Source organism: Macaca thibetana, chromosome 5 (genome assembly GCF_024542745.1).
Source record: "Macaca thibetana thibetana isolate TM-01 chromosome 5, ASM2454274v1, whole genome shotgun sequence".
NCBI classification, from domain to species: Eukaryota; Metazoa; Chordata; class Mammalia; order Primates; family Cercopithecidae; genus Macaca; species Macaca thibetana.
Genome location: NC_065582.1, coordinates 109037776 through 109065520, shown reverse-complemented (window position 1 = coordinate 109065520; position 27745 = coordinate 109037776). Strand labels below are relative to the sequence as shown.

General features: G+C 43.8%; 1 protein-coding gene and 1 long non-coding RNA gene across 5 annotated transcripts in view; one reads left to right on the top strand and one right to left on the bottom strand.

Annotated features, from left to right (window-relative positions):
- Positions 1-943: 943 nt before the first annotated feature.
- LOC126955067 (uncharacterized) lies at positions 944-15531 on the bottom strand. Its single transcript, XR_007725799.1, has 4 exons — positions 15368-15531; positions 14031-14104; positions 12752-12906; positions 944-2378 (listed from the first exon to the last, which is right to left on the bottom strand). It is a non-coding gene; the product is annotated as an uncharacterized LOC126955067 (long non-coding RNA).
- A 20-nt stretch (positions 15532-15551) lies between these two features.
- HOPX (HOP homeobox) overlaps positions 15552-27745 on the top strand; it is a 33871-nt gene continuing 21677 nt past the window's right edge. For 2 of the 4 annotated variants that reach the window (XM_050791257.1, XM_050791255.1), the window contains exons 1-2: positions 15552-16184; positions 25261-25378. The gene's annotated coding sequence lies outside the window, so the exon portion shown is untranslated. The remainder of the gene's footprint in view (positions 16185-25260; positions 25379-27745) is intronic. The other 2 variants (XM_050791249.1, XM_050791256.1) reach the window with 1 other exon arrangement.

Genomic DNA, 27745 nt, shown 5'->3' with positions numbered 1-27745 from the left:
GGAGACTAGTTGAGAGGCTTTTGAAATGATCTAGACATGATGTAATGAGAACTTGAAGTGGAGTGTTAGCACAGGCATGGATGGAATGGCAGGAAGGTAGGAGACATCACATGAGCAGAATCGGGGCACTTGGTGACTTCGTCTGGGAGTGAAGACGGGGAGGGGCAGGATGACTGCCAGGCGTTCAGCCTGGGTGATGGGAGAATTTTGTTCTAAACAGAAGCAGAAGAGGCAGAGGGGAGCTCCATCTGCCACCCCACCTCCATGAGGTCTCTGTCTCCACTGAGCATCTTCACTTACTCAGCCGTCACCAGATACCTGTGAGCAGCCAGCCATCTCCTTTCTTCTTTGCCGTAAGGTGCCACTTCCACCAGAGAAGAACCTAGGGCAGCGAGGAAGCCTGGCCTTTGGGTCAAACAGATAGGAATTTACCTCTGCTCTGTCCATCGCTGGCACTGTAACCTTGAGCACATCTCAACCGCCCTGAGATTTAGTCTCTTTAAAGTAGGGATGACAATACCTACTTGATAGAGTACTTGCGAGTTATATAACAAACACAAAGCATTTAGTATTGTGTCTGGCACGTAGTAGACGCTCAATCATAACGGCTAACACACCATGCTTGAAACAGGCACTGCTCTAACTGCTATACATCGATTCACTCGGCTACTCCTCTCAACAGTCCTGCAAGGTGGATACCACTCTTAGCCTTCAACTTACAAAGAAAGGAGGTATACAGAAGACACAGAACTCACCAAGGTCACAGGGACTAGGTGAGGATGAGCCAGGCTGCATCCAAGCAGGTTCAGGGTCTGTATTCTTTGCCACTACCCAGAACTTATATCAATAAGCAAAGCTATTATTTACAATAACAGGAAGCAAAAATAGCAAAAAGTTCCCTCTGAGGGGGAGTGTTATAATATACTTAACCATCAGAATGGCTAAAGCACTGATCTGTGAGAGTGGCAACTGGTCATAGCCCGGAGCTGGTCCTTTAGGTCCTCTTTGGTTACTGGATCCTGGGAGGATGGATGAGGAAGTGGTCTCAGGCAGGGGGTGGAGTTAAGTGGCTGTGGAAGGTACTTAGCAGGCTCAGGCAGCAGCTTTTTTTCCCCTTAAACTTTTATTTTAAGTCCTGGGGTACATGTGCAGGATGTGCAGTTTACATAGGTAAACGTGTGCCATGGTGGTTTACTGCACAGAACAAACCATCACTTAAGTATTATTAAGCCCAGCACCCATCAGCTATTCTTCCTGATGCTTTCCCTCTCCCCAACCCCCACCCGACAGGCCCCAGTGTGTGTTGTTCCCCTCCCTCTGTTCTCATTGTTCAGCTCCCACTTATAAGTGAGAACATGTGGTGTTTGCTTTTCTGTTCCTGCGTTAGTTTGCTGAGGATTACAGCTTCCAGCTCCAACCATGTCCCTGCAAATGACATGATCTCATTCCTTGTTATGGCTGCATAGTATTCCATGGTGTACATGTACCACATTTTCTTTATCCAGTCTATTGTTGATGTACATTTGGGTTGATTCCATGCCTTTGCTATTGTAAACAGTGTTGCAATGAACATACATCTTTATATATGAAAATATATGTATCTTTATAATAGAATGATTTATATTCCTTTTGGTATATACCCAGTAATAAGATTGCTGGGTCAAACGGTATTTCCGCTTCTAGATCTTTGAGGAATCGCCGCACTGTGGTTGAACTAATTTACATTCCCACCAACAGTGTAAAAGCGTTCTTCCTTTTTCTCCACAACTTTGCCAACATCTGCAGTTTCTTGACTTTTTAATAATTGCCATTCTGACTGGTGTAAGATGGTATCTCATTTTGGTTTTGATTTGCATTTCTCTGATGATCAGTGATGTTGAGCTTTTTTTTTTCTTTTGAGACGGAGTCTTGCTCTGTCACCCAGGCTGGAGTGCGGCTGCACAATCTCTGCTCACTGCAACCTCTGCGCCCCCGCTCCCTCGGGTTCAAGCGATTCTCCTGCTTCAGCCTCTCGAGTAACTGGGATTACAGGTGCTTGCCACCATGCCCAGCTAATTTTTGTATTTTTAGTAGAAACAGGGTTTCACCATCTTGGCCAGGCTGGCCTTGAACTCCTGACCTCGTGATCCACCCACCTTGGCCTTCCAAAGTGCTGGGATTACAGGTATGAGCCACCGTGCCCAGCCTGAGTTTTTTTTTCATGTTTGTTGGCCGCATGAATGTTTTCTTTTGAGAAGTGTCTGTTCATGTCCTTTAGGGCAGCAGCTTTGAACAACTCATACAGAAAGTTCAATATCTTAACTTCCAGTGTGGCAGGATGGGTGTGCCCTGGGTGAATACCAGAACTGGTTGTCATTTTTCAGTGTTCCCTGATCAACCTGTGGACAAAACAAACTGATTTTTAAGAACGTTCTCATTGTTGAATGTTATATTGATTTTTAAAATATATTTTATTATTAATACCATGCTTAAATTGGTTTTTAAAAAGACTTAAGGCAGCTTGTAGTTTAAAAAAACCCTTACAAATACAAATAAGATATGGATCATAATAAAAGTTGTGTATGTAAAAGTTTTTGTTATAGGCTAAATGTTTGTGTCCCACAAAATTCACAGGTTGAGATTCTAACCCCCCAAAGTGACAGAAGTGGGAGATGGGGCATTAGGGAGGTAAGTCAGTCACAAGGTTGGAATGCTATGAATAGGATTAGTGTCCTTATAAAAGAGACCTGGAGAGTTCTCTAGCCCTCATTCTGCCATATGAAGACACAATAAGAGGACAGCTCTCTAGGAGCCAGGAAATGGCCCTCGCCACACACTAAATAGCCTAATAATTTGATCTTACACTTTCTAGCTTCCAGAACTGAGACATAAATGTTTATTGCTTATGCCATTCGGTTGGTGGTATTCTGTCATTGCAGCCTGAACTAAGATAGTTTTATGCTTGAAAACTTAAACTAAGAATGCATAGTGAAACTGAGCACTAAATTTGACTCTGAGATTCCCAATGGCCAAGACTAAATGAGAAATAGGATGAGTTTCTTAGTTTTGACTACGCAAATAAACCTAAATGCTTCAATCTTTATGCCGAGGATTTGGGGATGCAGGACCAAGATGGCATTTTGATGTGAAAAAGACAAGCTTCAACTTACTATATTCTTGCCCCAAAAGAGGTCCACTTTGTCTTTTACTCCACATGAGAATAATATTACCAAAGCAAAACACACCTCACCAGCTATGCCTCTGCTGAGTGAAAGACCAATGCCAGCTTTAAAGTAAATGAGTAGGCTGGGCGCGGTGCCTCACGCCTGTAGTCCCAGGATTTTGGGAGGCCGAGGTGGGCAGATCACTTGAGGTCAGGAGTTCGAGACCAGCCTGGCCAACATGGTGAAACCCTGTCTCTACTAAACATATAAAAATTAACCGGGCATGGCGGCATGCCTGTAATTCCAGCTACTCAGGAGGCTGAGGCAGGAGAATCGCTTGAATTCGGGAGGCAGAGTTGCAGTGAGTCAAGATTGCACCACTGCACTCCCGCCTGGGCGACAGAGCAAGACTCCATCTGAAAAAAATAAAAAACAAATAAATAAAAAAGTAAATGAGTAAAGAAAAAATTAGGGAAAGAGAAGCTTGGTATCAGGAGAGGAGAATGTGATTTTAAGGATGTATTTTGCTTCAATTACCTGCCTAAGTGTAAAATGCTGGTCTGGGTGAGCACCTTAAATAAGATAATTTCCATCCCATTGAACTCCCCTCACTTAAGTATAGGACCAGCCAATTCTATGCAATTTTTTTTCACCAGAGGAAAAAAAATGAGAACTTTGCAAATAAGAAAGGTGATCTGGTGCCTCCCAGCATTTCTGGGAAGGCAGCCACATTAAAGCCTATGATTCTTTCTTGTAGTGTCTTCCTAGAGTTAAGGGAAGTCCTTAAAGTTTGCTATTAATGCCTACTGGCTTAAGAGTAGACCAAAGGATTTCAGGGAGCTTGTTTCTAATAGAGCCTATGATCAAGAGGATTACAGTTTAGGACGGAAGGAATACCTTCCACATCTTTTTCATTATTGTTCATGTGACCCAGATTTCCCAGATCTTACCACCCTGCAGTACCAAAGAGATTGCTTTGGAGTCCCATCTGACTCAGGGTATCATGTCCCAAAAGTTCACCTTAAGGTTTCTGAGATCTCCAGGGAGCTTTACAAGCACTAACAACATGGCTGCTCCCAGTGGGTATCTGCTGGCCATGGTTCTTGTGTGCTTGGCGTCTGCTCACTCCTGCCTGTGTGCTACTCCTCCAAGGAAAGGGAGAAGGCCGTGACAGCCTGTCTCTGGGTTTACACAGGACAAACTTTTAGTTCATAAAATGGCAGCCACTGGGTCTGCTTCTGATTTGTTCTGTTACTTTGCACAGGTCACCTTGGTGCTTTCTACTTCAATTTCCTTTACTGAAAGTGGCAAGAATTCTCACATCTCACAAAGATGTAGCGGGAACTGGCTATTTAATGATTAGTTGTATTTTGAAAACATCAAGTGCAAGATAAGTGCCAGGGCAGGAAAGCCAAGTATTTGTGGCTTCCCCAGTGAGCAGTTGGTTGTGCTTTTTTTTTTTTTCTATAAACATTCAAAGGAAATAAATTGAGAGAGAACAATCTCAAATCCCTAAAGTCAATAAATTGCTCTTTAAGCCTCTTTACTAAACTAGGTTGCTGCATAGGTGAATCCCAGGTTATGAGGGGAGAGTCATAAAAAAAATCCCATGCAACCCGAAGTTATATAACTAGGGGCACTAGGACTATGGAAAGTTTGGAAAGGGATGAGGCCCCATAACCAATATTTGATAATTACATTTTAATTAAAGGAACATTTAATCCTAAACTACTCTAAAGACATTAATCACCTTAATGAAAACCTTTACTTAAAATGTAAAGAAGGTATTTAGGAGGCTAGAGGGAATGTCCAGTGTCATGAAAAGGAAAAGACAGATACAAAATTGGAAAATTTTACCTATTTCAATTCTTGCTCCCAGAAACCATATCAAAAGAAGCTTCTTCCTTCAGAAAATAAGAGGTATGTTATGGGTCACATTGGGTCCCCTTCAAAATCATTATGTTGAAGTCCTACAACACTGGTACCTCAGAATGTGACCTTACTTGTAAATATGGCCACTGCAGATGTAATTAGTCAAGTTTAGATTATACTGAACTAGGCCGGGCCCCTTGTCTGATATGACTGGTGTCTTTATAAAAAGGGAAAGTTTGGACACAGATGTACACATTCCGGGAGTACACCCTGTGAAGATGAAGGCAGAGATCAGGGAGATGATTTTACAGAACAAGGAATGCCAAAGATACAAGTAAACCACAGAAGATAAGGGAGAGACATGGCTTCTCTCACAGCCCTAGAAAGAAGCAACCCTGACAGCACCTTGATCTCAGACTTCAAGCCTCCAGGGCTGTGGGACAATAAATTTCTATTGCTTAAGTCACTCAGTCTGTGGTGCTTTGTTATGGCAGCCCTAGGAGACTTATATTACATACAATTGTTCTAAAGAATCAGAGGTGGCCGAGCACAGTGGCTCACACCTGTAATCCCAGCACTTTGAGAGGCTGAGGCAGGCAGATCATTTGAGGTCGGGAGTTTGAGACCAGCCTGAACAACATGGAGAAACCCTGTGTCCACTAAAAATACGAAATTATCCAGGTGTGGTGGCACATGCCTATAATCCTAGCTACTCGGGAGGCTGAGACAGGAGAATCTCTTGAACCTGGGAGGCGGAGGTTGTGGTGAGCCAAGATCGTGCCATTGCACTCCAGCCTGGGCACCTGGGCAACAAGGGTGAAACTCCATCTCAAAAAAAAAAAAAAAAAGAATCAGAGGTAATGAGAAGAAGGGACTGGAGGCAGTTGCCACAGGTTCCTCTATACCTACTCTACTAGTTTAAAGATTTGCTTGAGTTAATATATTATTTTCTTAAAATATAAATATTTCCTTAAAAGATTATGATCATCAATTATTTACACCTGACGGCATATTGTATTTTCTTTGTTTTTTTTTGAGACGGAGTTTTGCTCTTGTTGCCCAGGCTGGAGTGCAATGGCATGATCTCGGCTCACTGCAAGCTCCACTGCCCAGGTTCAAGCACTTCTCTTGCCTCAGCCTCCCTAGTAGCTGGGATTACAGGCATGTGCCACCACACCCAGCTAATTTTGTATTTTTAGTAGAGACGGGCCTTCTCTATGTTGGTCAGGCTGGTCTTGAACTCCTGACCTCAGGTGATCTGCCCATCTTGGCCTCCCAGAGTGCTGGGATTAAAGGCATGAGCCACCGTGCCCGGCCCATATTGTATTTTCAAGAGATGGCCACAGTGCTATCTCTTACCCCACATTGTCCCTCAAGAATATCACCATTCTCTATTAAGAAGTCACATCAAATTCTCCTTCTCTTGGACCTAAGGGGGCTTGTAACTCACTTGTAACCAACAGAAACTTCTGAGGCCAGGTCACGAAGGTTGATGCAGCTGCTGTGTTGGGAGCTGAAATACTTGCACTGGAGCATTTCACTACTCTAAGGCTGCCATGTTGTGAAGAGGCTCAAACTAGCTCTTAGAGAGAGACCCCATGGAGAGACCATCTGTGAAGACAGAGGTGCCTAGCAAGACTGCAGCTTCTTCAGCCCCTCTGCTGTTCTGGCTCCAGCCTTTCTTCTGACAACCACTTGGGGGACTCCAAACCAGAATCTCCCCACTGAGCCCTCTCTGAATGCCGGACCCACAGAAACTGGGAGAGGTTAAAAACGACTGTCGTTAAGTCACTATGTTTTTGGGTGATTTATTACTCAGCAAGAGATAGCGGATACGCCTTAATGCATTATTCTGATAATGAAATTTCTTGACTTCTAAATTAGCTGTTTTAGAATTTAATTTTCTCTAGGAAAGGGTGGAAAGCACAAGAAAAGAAGATGACTTTGGTAACCTAGAAACACCTACTTTACAGACTTCCCCACAGCCTCGTGGGCCATTTTGTATGGCACTAAACACCATCAGTGTTGCTCCCCTTGGCATTCTACTCTATCATCAATTAGAATGTAAATGACAAGGAAGTACCTTAAGAGTTGAAACCACTAATCACACTAATGTTTATGTAAATCAGTCAATTCCAGATTGGAGGGTCCTTTTTTACTCCCTACTTCCAAAGGTGTTCTAATTATGCAAAATTGTGTCATCAACTGCCGTGGCCAAGAACAAGTTCATTATCACTTGTGCCAGTCTTGCATGTTGAATTTGCCAACTTCTGAAGACCTCTATTTTCAGTCAGAATCTGGCACTGATTCTAATGATTCTTACTTCATTCGTGATGGGGGTGGGAGGACCAGGATAATAAAGGTGTTTGCACTTTGAATAATCCCCAACCCTTGGCGCATAGCTCTGACATAGCTCCGCTCAATTATAAAAAGGCCATTTCCCCTAGTCATTTCCTTTCCTTTAGCAAAAGCCTGGATCCTTTTGACACTCTCATGTTCCAAATATTCCCTATCTGCCTGTGGCTTGTTTTCTATGGTGTCTTTGATTAGGCCTTCTTCTACCAGGGCATTTGAATAAATAATCCCCCTGCCTCTCTTTTGTTAAGGGAGTTCTTGCCTGCCACTTCTGGTCTCCAAGACAGCCCTCAGCCATTACTGCCAGGAATTAAGATGCCTGCGAAATCCACTCTTGTCCTGCAACTGCCTTGCAATGGAGTCCTTAGAAAACATTGACTTCTTTTCATTTTTCAGCCATGAAACAGTGGTTTCTGGAAAACAGTCATTCTGAACATGGCTATTAGTTAAGAATCTCTGCAGACAATAGCCAAGGGGCAATAAAGAAGCCTAAAAGAAAAGATTTCATAATCTGTTATTTGTGACTTGCAAGTGGTAGCTGCTAAAAGTGACTTCTGCAAGCAGGTAGCTGCTTCTGCCATTTACACTTAACCACATAATCATAGAGCTGGGAGAACCCTTAATTTGTGCTCTGCATTTGCCAGGGCCTGCAAGGCTTCCTGAAGAGTATTCCAGAATCCTCAAGTGCTGTCCTCACACCTCCACTTGAAACAGTCAAAACACATCTACTCCTTCTCGGAACAGAAACAGAAAGACCATTTTGTCATGTAAACTTCTAACTTTCTTGGTGAACAATCTTTGAATGCATATTAACCTTCAAATGCATACCCTTTGATGTTGTTATCATTCCCCTCACTTCACATATGAGGAAACTAAGGCTCAAAGAAGGAAAATGACTGGCTAAGGCCTGAAAGAGCTCGAATAGGGTGATCAAGCTTCCGGGTTTGCCCAGGACTTGGGGATTTTCTGGGATTTAAGACTTGCAGTGCTAAAAACAGGACAATTATGGCAAAACTAAGAAAGTTGATCACCCTAGGTTTGAATAAGGTCCAGCTTGTCCCCAAAGCCTTTTTTCTGAACCCTGACACCATACTAAGTTGTCTTCAGTCTGAGATTTGGCTCTAGCACAGATGGGGGCATTAAATGGCTGCACCATGAAGAGTCCATTTCCCTCCTTCAGAGAACAAAGTCAGGGGTGTCAGCCTCAGGGGATCAACCCAGGACCCTCTTGCAGGTTATTCAGAGCCCACTAGAAAGATTAGTTTGGGAGCTGACTCTCTAGAGAGGTGAAAGCCAGATGCAAGAGTGTGCACCACTATTTATATAATGTGCCACATCAGAAGACATTCTACAAGGGACCCTAAATTATCACCCACAGAATTGCCAGGGCTTGCCTGGTTGCAGAAACCTCAGAGATGGCCATGAAGGAGACAGGGTTTTCCTGAAATACACAAAGAAGAATTTCACTGAATTACTTAACAAAAGCTGACCACAGCATATTTTTGCCAAAAGCAGAAATCAAAACCTTTAGACATTTTTCAAGGATGATTTATAGTTCCTTCTCTCCCTCCCTCTCTCCCTCCTTTCCTCCCTCCCTCTCTCCCTCCTTCCTTCCCTCCCTCTCTCCCTTCCTCCCTCCTTCCCTCCCTCCCTCCTTCCCTCCCTTCCTTCCTTCCTTTGTTCCTTCCTTCTTTCCTTCCTTCTTTCCTTCCTTCTTTCCTTCCTTCCTTCCTCCCTTCCTTCCTTCCTTCTTTCCTTCCTTCTTTCCTTCCTTCCTTCCTCCCTTCCTTCCTTCCTTCTTTCCTTCCTTCTTTCCTTCCTTCCTCCCTTCCTTCCTCCCTTCGTTCCTCCCTTCTTTCCTCCCTTCTTTCCTCCTTCTTTCCTTCCTTCCTTCCTTCCTTCCTCCCTTCGTTCCTCCCTTCTTTCCTCCCTTCTTTCCTCGCTTCCTTCCTTCCTTCCTTCCTTCCTTCCTTCCTCCCTTCGTTCCTTCCTTCTTTCCTTCCTTCTTTCCTTCCTTCCTTCCTTCCTTCCTTCCTTCCTTCCTTCCTCCCTTCGTTCCTTCCTTCGTTCCTTCCTTCTTTTCTTCCTTCCTTCCTTCCTCCCTTCCTTCCTTCCTTCGTTCCTTCCTTCTTTCCTTCCTTCTTTCCTTCCTTCTTTCCTTCCTTCTTTCCTTCCTTCCTTCCTTCCTTCCTCCCTTCCTTCCTTCCTTCCTTCCTTCCTTCTTTCCTTCCTTCCTTCCTTCCTTCCTTCCTTCCTTCCTTCCTTCCTTCCTTCCTTCCTTCTTTACTAGCCCACTCTAGTTTTCTCTTTCAGGATATCCCCCGGTCTGCAGTGAAAAGGCAGGCACTGAGTAAATACACTGTTGAGAGGGTTGTGTCTGGAGCAGATCCTGGTTGCCCACTTCCCTGCACTACATTGTGCCAGGTATTGTCCTCTAGTTTCTGGACGCTAAAAGGTCTGGAGAAGGCCAGGTGGTTGGGGAGAGAACTGGGAGGGAGGCATGGGGGTGGAAGTAGTGTTTTAATGTTGAAACAAACACTTGGGAAAGCTGCACCCGTGCATTAGGCTTTCTCAGCCCTGAATGGGAGCAGCTGTCCTGCTTGTGTGGCTGCTCTGAGGCCCTCCTCCACATTCACCTGCCCCTGACCCTCTCCCCTTGAAGGACGAGAGATTAAAACTGAATGGATATCAGAGACATCACCTCTGGTTCATCAACTGGCTCAACTTTTTTCCTTATACAGATGAGGAGCTGAGACATGGAGAGGACAGGTGAGATTTTTCTAGGTCATCCATGAGCCTTGTGAGTCTTCCTTGGTGCTCTGGGGTAGAGGAGGAAGGAAGAAAAGAGTCTGTAGATTTGAATCAAAACTCTTTCTTTTCCTTCAGTTACTCCATGATGTTATCCCAAATAACTTTCAGCCCTTTCTTTCTCCACTGTGTCATGTCAGGCACACAATTTTTTGTTTTCTTCCATTTTGTCTTCAAACTATATTTTTGTTAGCTCAGTCCTTCTTTTCTTCTCCTCTCTGTATCCAAGTAAAATCACTCACAGAAGTCAATGTCTTAAATAGACAAAACTTGGGGTTGGGGCACCCCGTGCAGAGGAGGTGGTAACTGCTCTTCCCTCCTACCTGAGGCTCCTGTGACACTGTCAGAAGTAGCTGCAAAGGCCGTGCAGTGCAGTGATTAGACCATGGACTGTGAAACCAGAGTGCCTGGGTTTGGTGCCCAGTTAAGCAAGCTTTTTAACCAAATGATTTTGCTTTTCTTGTCCCCAGATCCCCACCCCCTGCTTTCTACTAGCACAGGGCCCATCCCTGAAATTTCAGGGTGTGGGGACTCTGTCCTCACCCTATGTGTTAGGGGATTACAATCAGGACAGGTGGCCCCAGTCTGCAACATCTTTCCATCAGTCATGGATGAGGCCACCATGACTGGTGAGGCACCACCCCTATCCCTTCTGAGAATGTCGCCACACTGCTTCTCAGGCAGCCCCGGCTGACAGCAGTAAAGGGAAGCATTCATTCATGATTGAAGAAAGGCCTCCTTCCCAACTCCTTCCACAGATGAGTGATGCCCGCCGGCCGCCCCTCCCCTCCCAACCATTGCCAAGGGCCATCCCCTTCTCTAGCCAATCACAGGAAGGGGCTCAGGAAGGAAAATAATACTTGTGGCCTCCTCATTCAATAAACCCTGGGTGAATCTAAATGGAATGAGAAGAAACTGTTTTTCTTAAGTAGAAGAACAAACACAATAGGGGCCACACCAGATGTGACAACCCTACCCAGGCACAGGTGCTGTTGATGGGACGCAACATTTAACTCCCGGCCATCAACTCTCTAACACTCCATAGGACCACAAATGAATTAGAAAGATGGTAGAATCCACACTTAGAATCTAGTATATGCAGTAGGCCAGGTGCGGTGGCTCATACCTGTAATCCCAGCACTTTGGGAGGCCAAGGGGGTGGATCACTTGAGGCCAGGGGTTCAAGGCCAGCATGACCAACACAGTGAAACTTTGTTCCCATTAAAAATACTATATATATATATATATATGCACACACACACACACACACATACACACACACACATAACTATTTCAGCTGGATATGGTGGTGGAGGTTGCAGTGAGCCCAGACCGCACCACTGCACTCCAGCCTGGGTGATAGAGTGAGACTCCGTCTCAAGAAAAGAATCTAGTATATACAGTTCACCGAAAGGATGACTTAATCATTACCATGCCTACAACAAACTACAAAGAATATAGAGTGTGATTATGTCATAACTTCCACTCCCTCCTCACCAGGAAACCTGAAAAATCCTTTGCCGGGAGGAGCCAAGGGAAACGTCTCTATCCTCAGTTGGTTGGCATCCTTTTCTTTGTCCAGGTTCTCTGCCATCGGCTGATCCTCTTCTGCTTCCCACAGTGTTCTACGTCCCAGCTAGGCTGGGCCAGGAAGGGCTCTCCAGGAGTTCAAACTGCCACAGCATCTGCAGAATTCTCGGCCTCTCTGTTTGCAAGCTCCAAACTTGGGGGCAGAATTCTCAGCAAGCTCACCTCTATCCTCTGGCTACCCCCTCTTCCTCATTTGTTTCTGTACAGGTCAGATTTGGGCCCTTGGGAGGCTTAGAGTCTTCACTGTGAATTGACTGAAATGTCCGTGGTAGTTTTATGTTCCCCAAGGAATGGCTTTTCTCTCTTTGCATCATTTCTCGGGCCCACATACTCCCTATCCATAAATCAACTTCCTGCACTTCAACAACCTCTAGCTTTTGGTAGGAAGAGAATAGCTGCCCCACTATCCAGACATCCCTGCATTATATGTGGCTCTACCAATGCCCTGTTTGCTGTGGCACCTGGAGGTTTTGGGTTTAACTATTTTGCATGGGTTCCACAAAGATGACCAAGGATAGGAAAATCCAGCTTCTTCTTGTAACTATTAGCAGTAGCTACCCATTTGTGGAGCACCTACTATGTTCTGGGTATTATGCTAAGTGCTTTACATATCATATCTCTAGTCCTGACAATGAACTTGTGAGATAATTCTCATCGGTCCCATATTACAGATGAGGAAACAGAGAGAAGTTATATAAGCTACCCTTGATCAAATTGGTGGTAAGCAGACGTAGTGGGACTTCATGCAAGTCTGCAGGATTGAGAAGCCCACGCTCTTTCCTTTCCACCATTTGTCCAGTCACAGTAAACACTTACTGAGCCACTTTCCCCCGCCAGGCGTTTTTCCTGTCTTGTGAAGGAACATCTCATGACCCCATTCTTCCTCCTAATTCTCTTGATTTGAGACAATGAAGAAAAGAGTTCCCAAAACCTGTGGCAAGGAAAAGGTTTAGAACAGCAAATAGAAGAAAAATAACACTTACTGTGGGTGGTAATTTGAAGTTTGTTACTCACCAGGAGAAAAAGATCTATGTGAGAATTACCATCTCAGCCATATGTCTTTAGTTTAAATAACCCAGGCAGTAGCTGGAGCTCTCAGGCAGAGGCAGAGGCAAACATGTGGGATTCTGGAATTCCACTGAAATATAATAGACAACAGGAGGAGCCGGAAAATGAGTCATGTTTTTATAATTAGTTGTGGTATTGGACCCAACTTCTCTAAGAAATCAACAGCATCATCCAATCCCATCTGGCACAGGAGAAGACAAGAGGCTGACAGATTTTGTCGTAGTCCCTGGAAATCAGTGGTGGTATAAAGACCTAGGATCTAAACCTGCAGGAAAAAAATTAGTGGCCAGCTACCTCCCTTATTTGCAGGCTGTTGAAATACTCATAATTTTACCTAGAGCCAAAGCAACCTTATCTCCCTGGGGAAGAAAAAAAAAAAGCATAGAAAGAGAGAACTGATATAGTAAAACCCAATTGCCATGGCTGGACTGGTGCCCAAGCATGAAAGCAGTTCAGGTTATTGTATTTTAAAGGATCTCTTAGATTGGCAAAACTGTGGGTAGCACTTTTCTGCTTCTTCACTAATAAATGAATCTTGATTTTGTTCAGATTATCAGAGCAATTTGTCTAGAGAAGGTGGATTCTTCCCTTAGGCCCAGGAGAGGAGCCATGATCAGCCTGATCCCTTTCCTCTTTGCACATGATGGATTTAGCCAATGTGTTGGCTAACATAACCCAGTGCTCAGCAAGGAGACATAAGTGAAAGACTCCTAGTGACTTCTGAAAATATTTTCCTCTCTAACGAAGAAAGACACTTAGGAGAAAGAAATCCTGGGCCACTTTTTACCCATCTTTGGATATTTTGTTTAAAGATATGATGAAAGGAGCTACTGCAGCCATCTTACCACCCTGAGGAGAGACAATGCTGTCACACTGAGAGCTACAAAATGAAAGACAGAAAAAGCTAGAGGTCTTGGTTTCATCACTGCACCCCCAAACAACTGGAACCATACACCTGCAGAGTTAAGTGATGTAAAAACTGCTTCATGGTTTCAACCATTTTTGGTTTAATCTCCATGATACACTGGATAAAGAGAAATAGCTTGAAGCTGACACATGATGCAAGAGAAAAAGAAATGTCTCATCTGAACCAGGATGAGACTCTGTGGATGCCAGGACCTCTATCTGTTGGCTGTACTGCCTCCACAGGAATTTAGAAACTGAACAAATGGCACATATTTATTGAGCACCTACCAAGAGCCAGGCACTGTGCTGGATCACAGGAGTAGACAATGCAGAAAGGTCATTGTTGTCATGGAAATCACATTCTGGAAGACAGATGATAAACAAAAACACAATTAAAGATAGGTGAAAACACTCTTAGGCAACTTTCTAAGTATTGGTTCAAGCCAGTCCTGAGTGAAACCCTGACTTTGGAATCAGATAGAACTGGATTCAAATTCCACCTCCACCATTCACTGTGACCTTGGGAAAGTTATTTAGTTTTTCTGACTATCTGTTTCCTCATCTGTAAAATAACGATAATAAAAAACTAACTCAGCCAGGCCTGGTGGCTCAAGGCTGTAATCCCAGCACTTTGGGAGGCTGAGGCAGGAGGATCTCTTGAGCCCAGGAGTTTGAGACCAGCCTGGGCAATATGGGGTAACACTATCTTTACAAAAAATACAAAAAATTAGCCACGTGTGGTGGTGTGTGCCTGTGGTCCCAGCTACTCGGGAGGCTGAGGTGGGAGAATCACCTCAGTCCGGGAGGTCAAGGCTGCAGTGAGTCAAGACCGTGTCACTGCACTCCAGCCTGGGTGAAAAACAAAAAACAAAAAAAACCTCATAGGGTTGTTGTGAGGATTACACATTAAATAAGCAAACAAACTCTCTGTACAGTGCCTTACATGGAGCCTGACACACAATCAGTCTTACTAGATTATGGATCATGACCATTGTCATCATCATCATAATTTGTGCTGTCATAATAATAATTTGTGCAACAACAACAACAACAATAATAATAACAATAATAATGCTGTGGATATCAAATGATAAACAAGACATAGACCCTGCCCATTCAAAAAATTGTGGCAGCAAGAATCCAGGTTTGGCCACAGAACGGTCAGAATTTAGGCAATGAATTAGGCAGGAGACAAAAGAATTCCTCTGGTAACCAAGGTTGAGTTAACCTGGACCCCCTGTCTCTACTCTTTCCCACACATGTTTCCCGTCACCCCCCTTTCCGAGAGAGAGAGATATTCTGAATGAGCGCCGCTCTTCTTTCACTTATGGCTACTGTTCCCAAGAGACTCCAGTGGGCTTTCTGTTTCTCCCGTGAAGTGAAAAATACAGGGTGTGGCTCTCCGGATGGTACTTACTGGTTTGTGCTATGAACCAGCAAATACACACAGATACACCCACAGATGATCTCACCAGACCTTGTCTCCCTTCCCTCATTCCCTCAAAATCATACCCACCTAATAATGTGTTTAGTGCACTGCAATTGAGTATTAGCTGCCGTATCTAGCTAATAAAATACATAAATATCCAACGGCCAGGTCCTCACACCCACACACATACCCTCACCTTTAGAAACATTTGCACGGATTGTCACACGAGCCCCTGAACTCTCCATCACACTCTGCATGCATCTTCCCACAGATTGCTCCCACACTGGCTTTTTATTTGCAAGCCCATGGGGAATCTTTCACCTCTTAGACAGGAATTTCATTAACAAAGGGGAGGGGATGGTAAGAGGAAAGTATAGATGCAGGGGAAATAAATGAGAATAGTTTTTGAGGGGGACCTAAAATTGTATCATCCTAGTCCCGAATCTCTCCCTTTTAACTGTTCTTTATTTGTACATTCTGTGCCCAAAAGAAAACAACCTTTCATTAATTGGGCAATTGTCCAGGCTCTTAGCCTGGCATCCAGCCCACAGAGCTGTGAAATCAACCGCACCAGATCTACGCTTTGAAATGAGGCAACATCCAACTGGAAACCCGCTCAAAGTAAGGAAGTGGGTAAAAAGACTCAGGGTCTCTTTTCTCTTCCCAGTCTTCTCTCAGCCACATCTCTCTTATCCGATCTTGGTGAAGAAGCTTGCTTGGCCAGGAGAAAGGTCAGGGACGAGAAGATAGTGACGAGAAAGTTCCATGAAACTCTCAGAAGTCCCAGCCTGAACATCAAACCTGAATAACCAGGAGAGACGTAACTTCAGCATACTTTCAGTGGTTTTCCTCCTGCCCACGCTGCAGGTTTTTCAGGTCCTTGCTGGAGTGTGCGCTCACAGGCATAAATAAACGTGCTATCAGCAGCCTGCGTCAGCCAGCCCAGCTATTTAAGCAGGCTGGCATCAGCAAACACTGCTTCCAAACCCAGGGCTTGCCTTTGCCTCTTCCACGTAAGTACCTTTCAAAGGTCTGCCTTTTATGCAGAGGAATGAGTTTGTGTAGGAACTAGACCAAAATGCTATCGTTACTGTATTTGCTCTTCTGTTGGAAAATGGTAGAGGTGAAAGGGAGAATAGGAATGAAAAACTTACCCCCGAGCAGAAGCCAGGAAATGCTGCTGAGTGTAAGACATCAGTCCCTTACAAACAAAACTGCACGGGGTCAAGGGGAATTTGGAGGAAGGGGAGTTGGTGTTGGTCTTTTGGCCAGCAGGTGAGATGTTTTTCTTGCTCGCTTCTATTTTGGAAAGATAACTCTGAAACCAGCACTTGTCCGATGCCTATGATTTTCTCATTTAGGAGCAGATTATTGTTATTCTACATCCCAGACTTTTATCAAAAATCAGACATAGTATCATTTTAAAATACGTTTTCTGTTTGACGAGGGGAAGTGAGGGAGGTGTCTCTGGATGGAGAAGTGGCTTGATTTTGAATTTGCAGTTTATTGTTACTTCTGGTTCTCATAATACTTATTTATAACAACAAAAGCATTGATTTTTTTTTTATTTTTTATTTTTTTGTGAGATGAAAAGGAATCCCAGGCTCTGGGGTCTAGAGAAAATATAGATTTGTGATATGTGAGTGGCATCCAAGTATTCAGGGTAAACTGTTAAGTAAAGTGGAATAAGAATCATTGAATAAAAAGGTACAATCTGTCACATAGTTCAGATGAGAAGCTCTTAAAGAGAAGAGGAATGCAAACAGTTCCCATGAAGTGGCACTGCCACTGGACAGGGCCCTGTAGTGTGTTTAGTTAAGTAGGGTTAAGTATAACCAGGGCAGGCAGAGAACAAAACAAAGGTGCTGGGGAGGTGGGAAGGGAGAAGGGAGGAATAAAGGATTTATAATTAGACATCAGATTCATAAAAAGCAGATAGGAAATTATAAGGAATAGAGCAGGGCATTAATTCCATAGTCTATCCCTTTGTGTCAAGAATCTGGTGAAAGCCAAGGACCTTTCTCAGGTATTCATTCCCCGCATCCTGAGCCTCCCCCTCCACCCCACTCCCAAACCCACACCTTGACTCTCACTTTCTGGACTCCTGGAAGTCCACAGACCCTAAATTAAGCTCATGTGCTTATTTATTTATTTATTTATTTATTTGTTTATTTATTTACTGGGCTGAAGCTGCCAACTGAGGAACCTCTCCAGAAGTGGTGGTGGGTTAAAAACCTTCAACGTGGCAGGCACTTCTTGGCCACCAAACTGAAACTTGGTTTTAAGTTCATGAAGGTCTTATGTCAATCAAGCAAATAATGATTAAGGGCTGTATCTTAGCAAAGATAAGTTGAGGGCCAAGAGGAAGAGAAAAGAAAAAGTGATCTTGTTTTCAAAGAGCTTGAAATCTAAAGTCCAGGGAGATAATTAGAAGTTATGTCCAGGCACAAAATAGGATGTGTTGAGTGATTACATTTGTATAAAATGATAGAAAATGCAAACTAATCTACAGCAAAAGAAAGTGGCTGGGCGTGGTGGCCCATGCCTGTAATCCCAGCGCTTTGGGAGGCTGAGCAAGCGGATCACTTGAGGTCAGGAGTTTGAGACCAGCCTGGCCAACATGGTGAAACCCCATCTCTAGTAAAAATACAATAATTAGCCGGGCGTGGTGATGGGCACCCATAATCTCAGCTACTCGGGAGGCTGAGACAGGACAATTGCTTGAACCCGGGAGGCAGAGGTTGCAGTGAGCTGAGATTGCACCACTGCACTCCAGCCTGGGTGACAGAGCAAGACTCTGTCAAAAAAGAAAGAAAGAAAAGAAAGAAAGGAAGGAAGGAAGGAAGGAAGGAAGGAAGGAAGGAAGGAAGGAAGGAAGGAAGGAAGGAAGGAAGGAGGAAGGAGGGAGGGAGGGAGGGAGGGAGGGAGGGAGGGAGGGAGGGAAGGAAGGAAGGAAGGAAGGAAGGAGGAAGGAAGGAAGGAAGGAAGGAAGGAAGGAAGGAAGGAAGGAAGGAAGATCCATGGTTACTTGGGAAGGTAGGGGCAGGAGAAAAAATGTTTGGGGGGATTCCCAAGGGACACAGGAAACTTTTGAGGGTGATGGATATGTTCATTATTATGACTGTGACCATTTCTTATATGGGAAGATTTATCAAATTGTATACTTCAAACGTTCAGTATTATAGCTGATTACCCCCAACAAACAATACTTTAACAACATTATTTTTATTTTTTGAGATAGGATCTCACTCTGTCACCCAGACTGGAGTGCAGTAACACGATCTCGGCTCACTGCAGCCTCTGCCTCCCAGGCTCAAGCAATCCTCCCACCTCAGCCTCTTGAGTAGCTGGGACCACAGACTTGTGCCACCATGCCGTGCTGTAGAGATGGGGTTTCGCCATGTTGCCCAGGCTGGTCCCAAACTCCTGAGCTCAAGCAATCTGCCTGTCTCGGCCTCCCAAAGTGCTGGGATTACAGGTGTGAGCCACTGCGCCTAACCAACGATATGATTTTTAAATGAGTAAGAGCATTTCTAAAAATCAGCCTATGTAACATGCTGAACATAAAAGATGAGTATTTATGGAGAAAAGATAAATTCAATAAAGCACAGAGACCAGAGAGTAAGGATCATAGACTTTATTAGAACTGGGAGGGTCCCTGGAGATAATTTAACCTAGTGGTTGTGGGGCATGGTGAACTTAAAAACAAAAAAAAAATCAGTCACTGGGGCAGGGCACAGTGGCTCATGCCTGTAACCCCAGCACTTTGGGAGGCTGAGGCGGGTGGATCACCTGAGGTCAGGAGTTCGAGACCAGCTTGACCAACATGGTAAAATCCCATCTTTACTAAAACACAAAAATTAGTCTGGGCATTGTGGTGAGTGCCTGTAATCCCAGCTTCTTGGGAGGCTGAGGCAGGAAAATCGCTTGAACCTGGGAGGCGGAGGTTGTAGTGAGCAGAGATCATGCCACTGCACTCCCACCTGGATGACAGAGCAAGACTCCGTCTCAAAAAAAAAAAAAAAAAATCAGTGACTGGCCCCACCCTGGACCAATTAAATCAGAATACATGGGTGTGCAGCCCTGGCATTGGGTTTCAAAGTTCCCCAGGTGAGTCTAATGTGCAGCTAGGCATGAAAACCAGTGAAATCAAAACCATTCACTTGACAGATAAGGATAGTAAGGGCCAAAGAGAGAGTGCCACCTGGCCACCAAGTCCAAGGGCAGGATGAGGCTGGGAGGCTAAGGGAACACAGCAACAGAAGCTCAGAGGTAAAGAAAGAGGCTGTTTCTGGACACTCCCAGCTCCAGCTAGGATAGGGTATCCAGCACCTTCCAAGCAAATCCTTGGAACCCAGACATGCTGTGGGGCAGCAAACTAGAAGAATTACTCAGGGCCTCCAAGGTGCATTATTAAAGGATTGTGCTAATGAGTGAGAAGGGATGTTTCAAAACTAAAGCTTCGTTTTGTTCCCGATTAATATCTGGCATAAGCAGAGGATTCTAATTATTGAAAGGAATCCCAGTGTACACACCAGGCACTCTGCTCTGGGGGACAGCCAAGTTGTTCTTTCAAGAAATAGCATGTGTGCGTTCCCAGCGTTGGGATGAGTCTATCTGGAAGTCCGGGGTCTTTTAATTAGGACTTCCAGGTCAGGCCCAGGTAAAAGCATGAGTGGGTAAAGTTTGTCTTTGTGACTTCTGTCCTTCCTGTCTGTGGCTCCTTAGCTCTCTCTCAGCACCTGTATGGGTGCAGGTGTCAGTTCAGAGGTGTCTGTGGGACCACAGAGCCTCACTGGCTCCACCCTGGTTGTGTTTCCAGTGGGTTCTCACCTCCCCTTCAATCCAAATGTGCCACTTTCCAGGTCTCATTCTCTCAGGGCTTGTTTTTCTCATCTGTGGAAAACTAATTAAAATTAGGATGTTAATAGACAATAATCATTTAATGAATTATGTCCCTCCCTGGTATATTAAGTAGGTTCCAGCAAGATAACATATCTAGGAGTTCCTTGAAATATTATATATAGTTACCATTTGAATTTTAAAAGGGGGCAATCAAGAGAATCAAAGCTTTATGCAAAATATGTCCTCCTTATTGGTCAGAATTCCAAGCATCTTGCTGGGCAAAAATATACCAAGACTGTGGGTTTTCAGTATAATTTTTCAAACCCTATCCAGTAGGCAACCATCTATAGGTTGCGGGCCCTGTTAGACTGTTTTTTCTGAATGAGTCCATTCTTTGTCAATGCAGTCGAACTCATCAGAAGTAGCTGCATTTCCTGTGTCTTTCTGAAAAATGGAGAGCCACCTTAAGTTTACTATAATGAAGACAAAATGTCAAGAAATTCTGCTCATAGGGATTTTAAAATATTACCTGCTTCTTTCTCGGGAGCAGAAGGCTGGCACCAGCAGAGTAGCTTGCCTAGTCTTAGTGGCCTTAGTGGCCAGGAGCCTCATTCTTTGGGGACCCAGTTTTGCAGCTGGGGCAGGGCCCCCCCAGTGCATGTGGCCATGGGCCCATTCCGGCACTTTTGCCCAGTTCAAAAACCAGATTGCTGCAGCTCTTGAAAACAAGTGGCAGCTGCATGTGGCTAGTCCTGCCTCTGAAGAGGGGTATGGCTGGGTGTGTAATTAACATCTCTTCTGGCGAAGCAGTCTGCAGGCAGTCAGGGCCCAGAGCAGCCCTGCAGCCAGAGGACACACTGTGACAGCAGCAGTGGGGAGGAGAGGGTGAAGGCAAGCTCCATCTTGAGCCCCTGGGAGCCCTGGCACTCTAGCTCTGGGGAAAGGATTAGGCCGTTGGAATCAGGGCAGCAGCAACACCAGTTTAATGGCCCTATTTGGAAGCCAAATGCTTTTTCCTGTTATTCAGAGCTTCTCCAAAATTTAAAAAGAGAAAAGAAAAGAAGAGAAAAATAAATGACAAGCTTGCAAAACTGATAAAATAGGTTTGTATGACCAATATCATTTCTTCCTTCCTTGGATGACTTTTCTTTGAATATTTCTCCTTCACCTTCATTTCCAAATTCTCTCATTACACAGTGACAAGAGGTCACTTGGACATTTTTAAGGGCTGTGTTATGACCTAACTCAGCTTAATTTCTGGATGTTGTTGATGGCTTCCTTAGACTTTTTGTTGCTGTTAAGACAGAGTCTCACTGTCACCCAGGCTGGAGTGCAGTGGCACGATCTCGGCTCACCGCAACCTCCACCTCCCAGGCTCAAGCAATCCTCCCACCTCAGCCTCTAGAGTAGCTGGGACCACAGACACACACCATCACGCGTGGCTAATTTTTTGTAGTTTTGGTAGAGACAGGGTTTCACCATGTTGTCAAGGCTGGTCTCGAACTCCTGAGCTCAAATGATCCTTCCATCTTGGCCTCCCAAAATGCTGGCATTAACAGGCATAAACCACCACACCCGGCCGGCTTCCTTTGACTTTTAAAACATCAAGTGACTAGGGACAGTGGACAGTGCTATAGAAAGATGAAATTGTTGGTAGAAGGATAACCTGTGGCTTGGAGTGGTTTATAAAGCAGTAACCTGCCCTTTTAAAAACCAACACCTGGGGATCCTGAAGCAGCCCCTGCTCTGTCCTGGACCATAGCCATCCTGCCCACTCACTTGGGGCATCGCCTGCCAGTGGGGAACAGGTTTGATAGAGGGGCAATAAGCCTGATGCTGCAAATGGAAGGCTCATGTCTCCTGGTGCAGGAGGTGCGTGCATCTGCTGTCTTCCTGGGCAAGGGCCCTGATGTGTTTTTGGCCTTCCAATGCTGTTGATTTTCAACACACAGTGCAACCAAGCAGGTGCAGGTTAGGCTGTCCTTTTTATTTGCTGGGAAAGTGCCTACATATATCTTTTACAGTATGCTGAACAATCTTCCCCAGGACTCCAGGCTGAGCTATCTCCTGCCAGGGGAGCAGAGGACAGGTCTGGTGAGCAGGAACCTGGGTCCCATTTTCTCAGCTGTAATGGAATTTTAAAGCAGCTGTGAGCCTGAAAGATTCGTTGTCCTAGTGGTATTACTAATAGCACCCCCTTTTGCTCTAAACAATACCTGGCCTGAGCAATAAACTATATGGTCACCTGTGCGTACAATCCACTTTATGCAAGAGCATAAAGTGACTTGCTTGGAATCTTAGGATGAGCTGGTATCTGAGCTGGCTCTTGAACCCAGGCAACCCCAGGCCTCATTCTGACCTCTGTGCCAAGTCATTTACTCTTGCTGTGACTCAGGGTTCCTGCAGGAAGCATTGTATACCTCCCGCCCAGGCCGAGAACTGGTATATTTATGTTGGCTAAACCAAAAAGAAGTTCAGTATAAGTGTCGGGCATTCAAGGAATTGCTCATCACAAGGTCAGGCTACTCTGATCTTTGCTTCAGCCTCTTATTTGGCCATACTTAGGTAGTAATAGAAGCTCTTTTAAATGTACAGAAGTTGGCTGGGCATGGTGGTTTGTGCCTATAATCCCAGCTCTTTGGGAAGCAGAGGTGGGAGGATTGTTTGAGCCTGATCTCTATCTTTTTTTTTTTTTTTTTTAGTTAGCCAGATGTGGTGGCACACACTTGTAGTTTTAGCTACTTGGGACACTGAGGCGGGAAGGTTGCTTGAGCTCAGAAGTTCGAGACTGTAGTAAGCTATGATCACGATGCCACTGTACTCCAGTTTGGGCAACAGAGCAAGACTCCATCTCTAAAACAAACTAATAAATAAAAAGTAGAGAAGTTAATTTTACCCATATCCACATAATTTCTTATAATTTGCTTCTGGTAGTTTTGATGAAATGTGACCGAACATGAAAATGCTGCGAGATCTTTCACAAATGATCCACTCTGTCCTTGTATGTTCAGAACGAAATGAAGCAAAAACCTGAGGCAGACATTGATCAGTTCTAATCTCTTAGTGTATACTGGGCAGGAAACAAGTGGCAGTCATTTTGGCTGTTAGATTTAGTCATTCTATCTAGGACCATGAGGAAAATTTCCTAGGATTCTTAAGGTCGTGACAGATCTGCTTAGATAGTCTAGTCGTTGTTGAGGTATTTTCATTTTCTTCCTGTGTGGCTTCTCCCTAAGGAAATGTACATAAATAATCTTCCTTAGTCCTAATGTCCTCATCAACCCTTTCCAAATTTTCAGTTTGCTGGTGCCAGGAGTGAAATCTGTTTTACAAAAAACTTTAATTCAGTGGCTAATATTTAATTCAATAACTAATGTTGGAAATATCTATCACTTTATTATATATGCCTTACCCTTTTCCTGGGACATAGACTAGCATCTTTGGAGATGGCTGGAACTGGGATTTATGAAGCAGGAGTGAAGAAAGCAGGAGGCCACCCCTACTTTCATTAACACACTGTAGCTGGCTCAGGGTTCCATAGTTGAAAAGGGAGGAGAGTCCTTGGAACTAACTCGAGAGTTAAACAATAGTTGACTAAACAATAGTAAAATTAGGGCCAGGTGCAGTGGCTCATGCCTGTAATCCCAGCACTTTAGGAGGATGAGGTGGGCGGATCACCTGAAGTTCAAGACCAGCCTGGCCAACATGGTGAAACCCCGTCTCTACTAAAAATCGCAAAATTAGTTGGGCATGTTGGTGGTGCATGCCTGTAATCCCAGCTACTTGGGAGGCTGAGGCAGGAGAATCGCTTGAACCCAGGAGGCGAAGGCTGCAGGGAGCCAAGATCACAGCACTGCACACCAGCCTGGGTGACAGAGCAAGACTACACACACACACACACACACACACACACACACACACAGAGATCAGATGTATAAGGAACACAAAAAGGCCTGATGTTATTTAGCTGGGACAAGAGAAGGCTATAAAGCCACTGAATGATGGTGTTGAAAAGCATGGAAGGAGGTCGTGGAGGTCAATACCCAGCTCTTCACCTTGGCTTTTGAGGAAAAAATCCAAGACCAAGGGTTGGTGGGGCTGCAGTACAAAGGACATTAAGTAAGCCATGAGATATTCCCTCATTATACAAAAAACATAGTGGAAAGAATTAATTATACAGGCAAACTCTGAAAGATGAGGCAGTCCACCAATCTTTTAATTTTTAAAGCCCCTTTTTTTTTGTTTGTCTTTAGGCCTGTAATGAGTTAACATAGTCCTTCATTCATGGCATACACAAGATCCCCTCTTAGGTTTTATATCTCATTCCATTTCTCCTGCTCTCCCACTCTCTCTCTTTTCTCTCCTTCTTTTCACTGAACACTAAAATTTTAAGAGGTATCTGTGTTGTTGATGATATTTCTAATGCATTATTATCAATAGTCTGTTAATTATATGTATCTTTTACTTATTGACTCCTCCAGTAATGGACATCTTTCTTGCCTCCAATTCTCTGAAATGATGCTGTAATGAATATTCTTATACATATGTTCTACCACCCTTTAGATCTGGTTCGTGGGAAACAGGAAGGGAAAGGAGTGGGCTAGAAGGCTTATGCTTTCTTTATGCAGCATGGAATATTGAACTGTCCGTGAGAAATGGAAACATAATGTAATCAGTTAGTATTTCAAACATTTAGAAGCTTCTCCAGGTTCCCTTGTACTTTAATAAGAGATTGAGTGACACATAATTTTCTAGAACTAAGAGAGCACAGTCTTTAGTGATCTCCCCTTCTCAATATAATTTTCTTTTTTTTTATTAAAAAAATTTTTTTTAGCCAGTCAGGCTGGGTGTGGTGGCTTACACCTGTAATCCCAGCACTTTGGGAGGCTGAGGCAGGCAGACCACCTGAGCTCAGGAGTTCGAGATCAGCCTGGCCAACATGGCGAAAACTTGTCTCTATAAAAATACAAAAAGGTGTGGTGGTGGGCGCCTGTTGTCCCAGCTACTCGGGAGGCTGAGGCAGTAGAATCACTTGAACCTGGGAGGGGAGGCAGAGGTTGCAGTGAGCCAAAATCAGTGCCACTGAACTGCAGCCTGGGTGACAGAGCAAGACTCCGTCTCAAATAATAATAATAATAATAATAATAATAATAATAATAATAATTTTTTTTTTAGCCAATCAAATTTAGCAGTGGGGGATTGCATTCAATGTCATCTTCTTTTCTTTCTTTCTTTTTTTTTTAGACAAAGTTTTGCTCTGTCACCCAGGCTGGAGTGCAGTGGCACCATCTCGGCTGCAACCTCCACTTCTCGGGTTCAAGCAATTCTCATCCCTCCGCATCTAGAGCAGCTGGGATTACAGGTGTGTGCCACCATGGCTGGCTAATTTTTGTGTTTTTAGTAGAGATGGGGTTTCTCCATGTTGCCCAGGCTGGTCTCAAACTCCTGGCCTCAAGTGATCCTCCCACCTCAACCTCCCAAAGTGCTGGGATTACAGGCATGAGCCACTGTGCCCAGTCAAATGTCATTTTCTTAAACTTTGCTTTATCAATTCTAGAAGCATTTTATTTCTGGATATTGGTTATTGATTACCCAGAAAAAGCAAATGACATGTTCTAAGAAATCTTATTAGTCATGAGGTTGAGTGAAGTTTCTAAAACGTTTTGCCATTTTAATGATTGCAAAACCTGATGTCATTTAGTTGCCCAATTATATCCTGAGTCACTGGGAAAGCTGGATTAGACCTTAATAATGGTACCTTGTATTTATGTAGCGTTGATAATTTATAGTGCCATTCATAAACATAATCCATCTCATTGAATCCTATAACACTGTGCGACAGGTGGGGCAGGTTAATAGCTTCAGTAGTAGATGATGAAATGGAGGTCTAAACCAACTAAGAGAGTTGTCCGGAGTTACCTGGAGACTATGTGATAGAGCTGGAAGGAGACTCCGGGTCTTCTGAAGCTTCACTCAATCTCTTTCTGCAGTATCATGGCTGATGCTCAGAAAAGTGACCTATTGTAGGTTCAAAGCTATCCTCTGAGCTGGACATTCTGGTATATCTGTCCTTTTCAATTATTTCGTGATGTTAATGAGCTGGCTAAAGCTGCACACCCTCTGTTTGTCCTATTAGCTGAACACCTGCTCATAAAAACCACTCAATTGGGGAAAATATCTGGTCCATATCACTGAGTAGCATGGCAACGAGCAGCATGGGTGGTTGGACTTTGGCATAATTAGGAGCTCTGCAAGGCACCAGCTGTGGGTCATTTTATCCATGACCTAATTATAATCATAACATAAGAATGGTAGTTGGACCATAAAAATAATAATCTATTAAAATATATTTATGCAAAGAGATAATTCCATTCTGTCAAAGACTCTTTTCTGGACTTTTCAAAATACTCAACTAACCTGAGGAAGTTCTGTCTGCTTGCAGTAGACGGTCTAATGGCCTAAGGAAAGCCATGTGATTGGGCAGCCTGAAAATATACTCATGGCGCATGTGCAACACCACAAGGTCTCTAATGTATCTTACTATGTAATTTGAGCTCAGGCAAAAATACTGTATAACCCAGCATATATTTTCAAAAAAACCAATCATGATGTCACATCCCCAGAATTACAAATGAACAACTCTTTTCAGAGTCAGGCACTGGGAATGAGAACATTTTTAGAAAGAACATTTTAATGTTTTAAAGTGATTGGATGTCTACAGAGCAATATGACAATTTTATCTACTTGATTCTCCATTGTATGTGTAGCTTATGTGTATTAGATTTTTTTTTTTTTTTTCACCCAGGCTGGGGTGCAATGGCATGATCTCGGCTCACTGTAACCTCTGCCTCCCAGGTTCAAGTGATTCTCCTGCCTCAACCTCCCGAGTAGCTGAGATTACCAGCGCCCACCACCATGCCTGGCTGATTTTTGTATTTTTAGTAGAGATGGAGTTTCACCATGTTAGTCAAGCTGGTCTCAAACTCCTGATCTCAAGTAATCTGCTCGCCTCAGCCTCCCAAAGTAATGGGATTACAGGCATGACCCACCACGCCTGGCCTGTATTAGATTTTTTAAAACTACCAAACTGATTTATATCATCATTTAAGTTTTTGAGCACCCTTCGTCCTCCATGCAACAAATATATCTCTCTATCCTTCGGCATATTGACCTAATTAATCTAATTATAAACAAAACATAAGACGTTAAATGGGCAATCAAAAATTAATAACATACTCCAAAACACAAAAGGAATATTTATTAGCTGTCATTTAAACTTATTTGAGCCATTTTTCCTCTCTACAAACTGTTTAGAAAGTTGATCCTTTTGTTATTTGCTTCCAAGCTTAGTAGTACACATTTCTCTTCTGGTTTAAAGGTTCTTTTTAGAAAATATTGAGACATTTTCCCCATATCAGAAATCTATTTGCCTCATTTATTAAAGGCAAATAGATTATTAGGACATTAGACATTTTCAAAGAGATTTGATAATTCAATTTGTTTGACAAATCAGACCCCTTCTCTATTATCTGGTTTGAAAAGCCCTGAGTGCTTGGCTGTGCCCCATAGAAATCTCTAGGACAAACCATTTTTGCTTCTCTGTTTATATTTGATCACAAGACTGAGTCTGTTGGAGATGTAATGGATATTCACACTTACTAAGCATTAGCACAACCATATTGACAATAACCAAAGCAGGCAGAGGCCCAAGCATAACTCAGTCTACCAG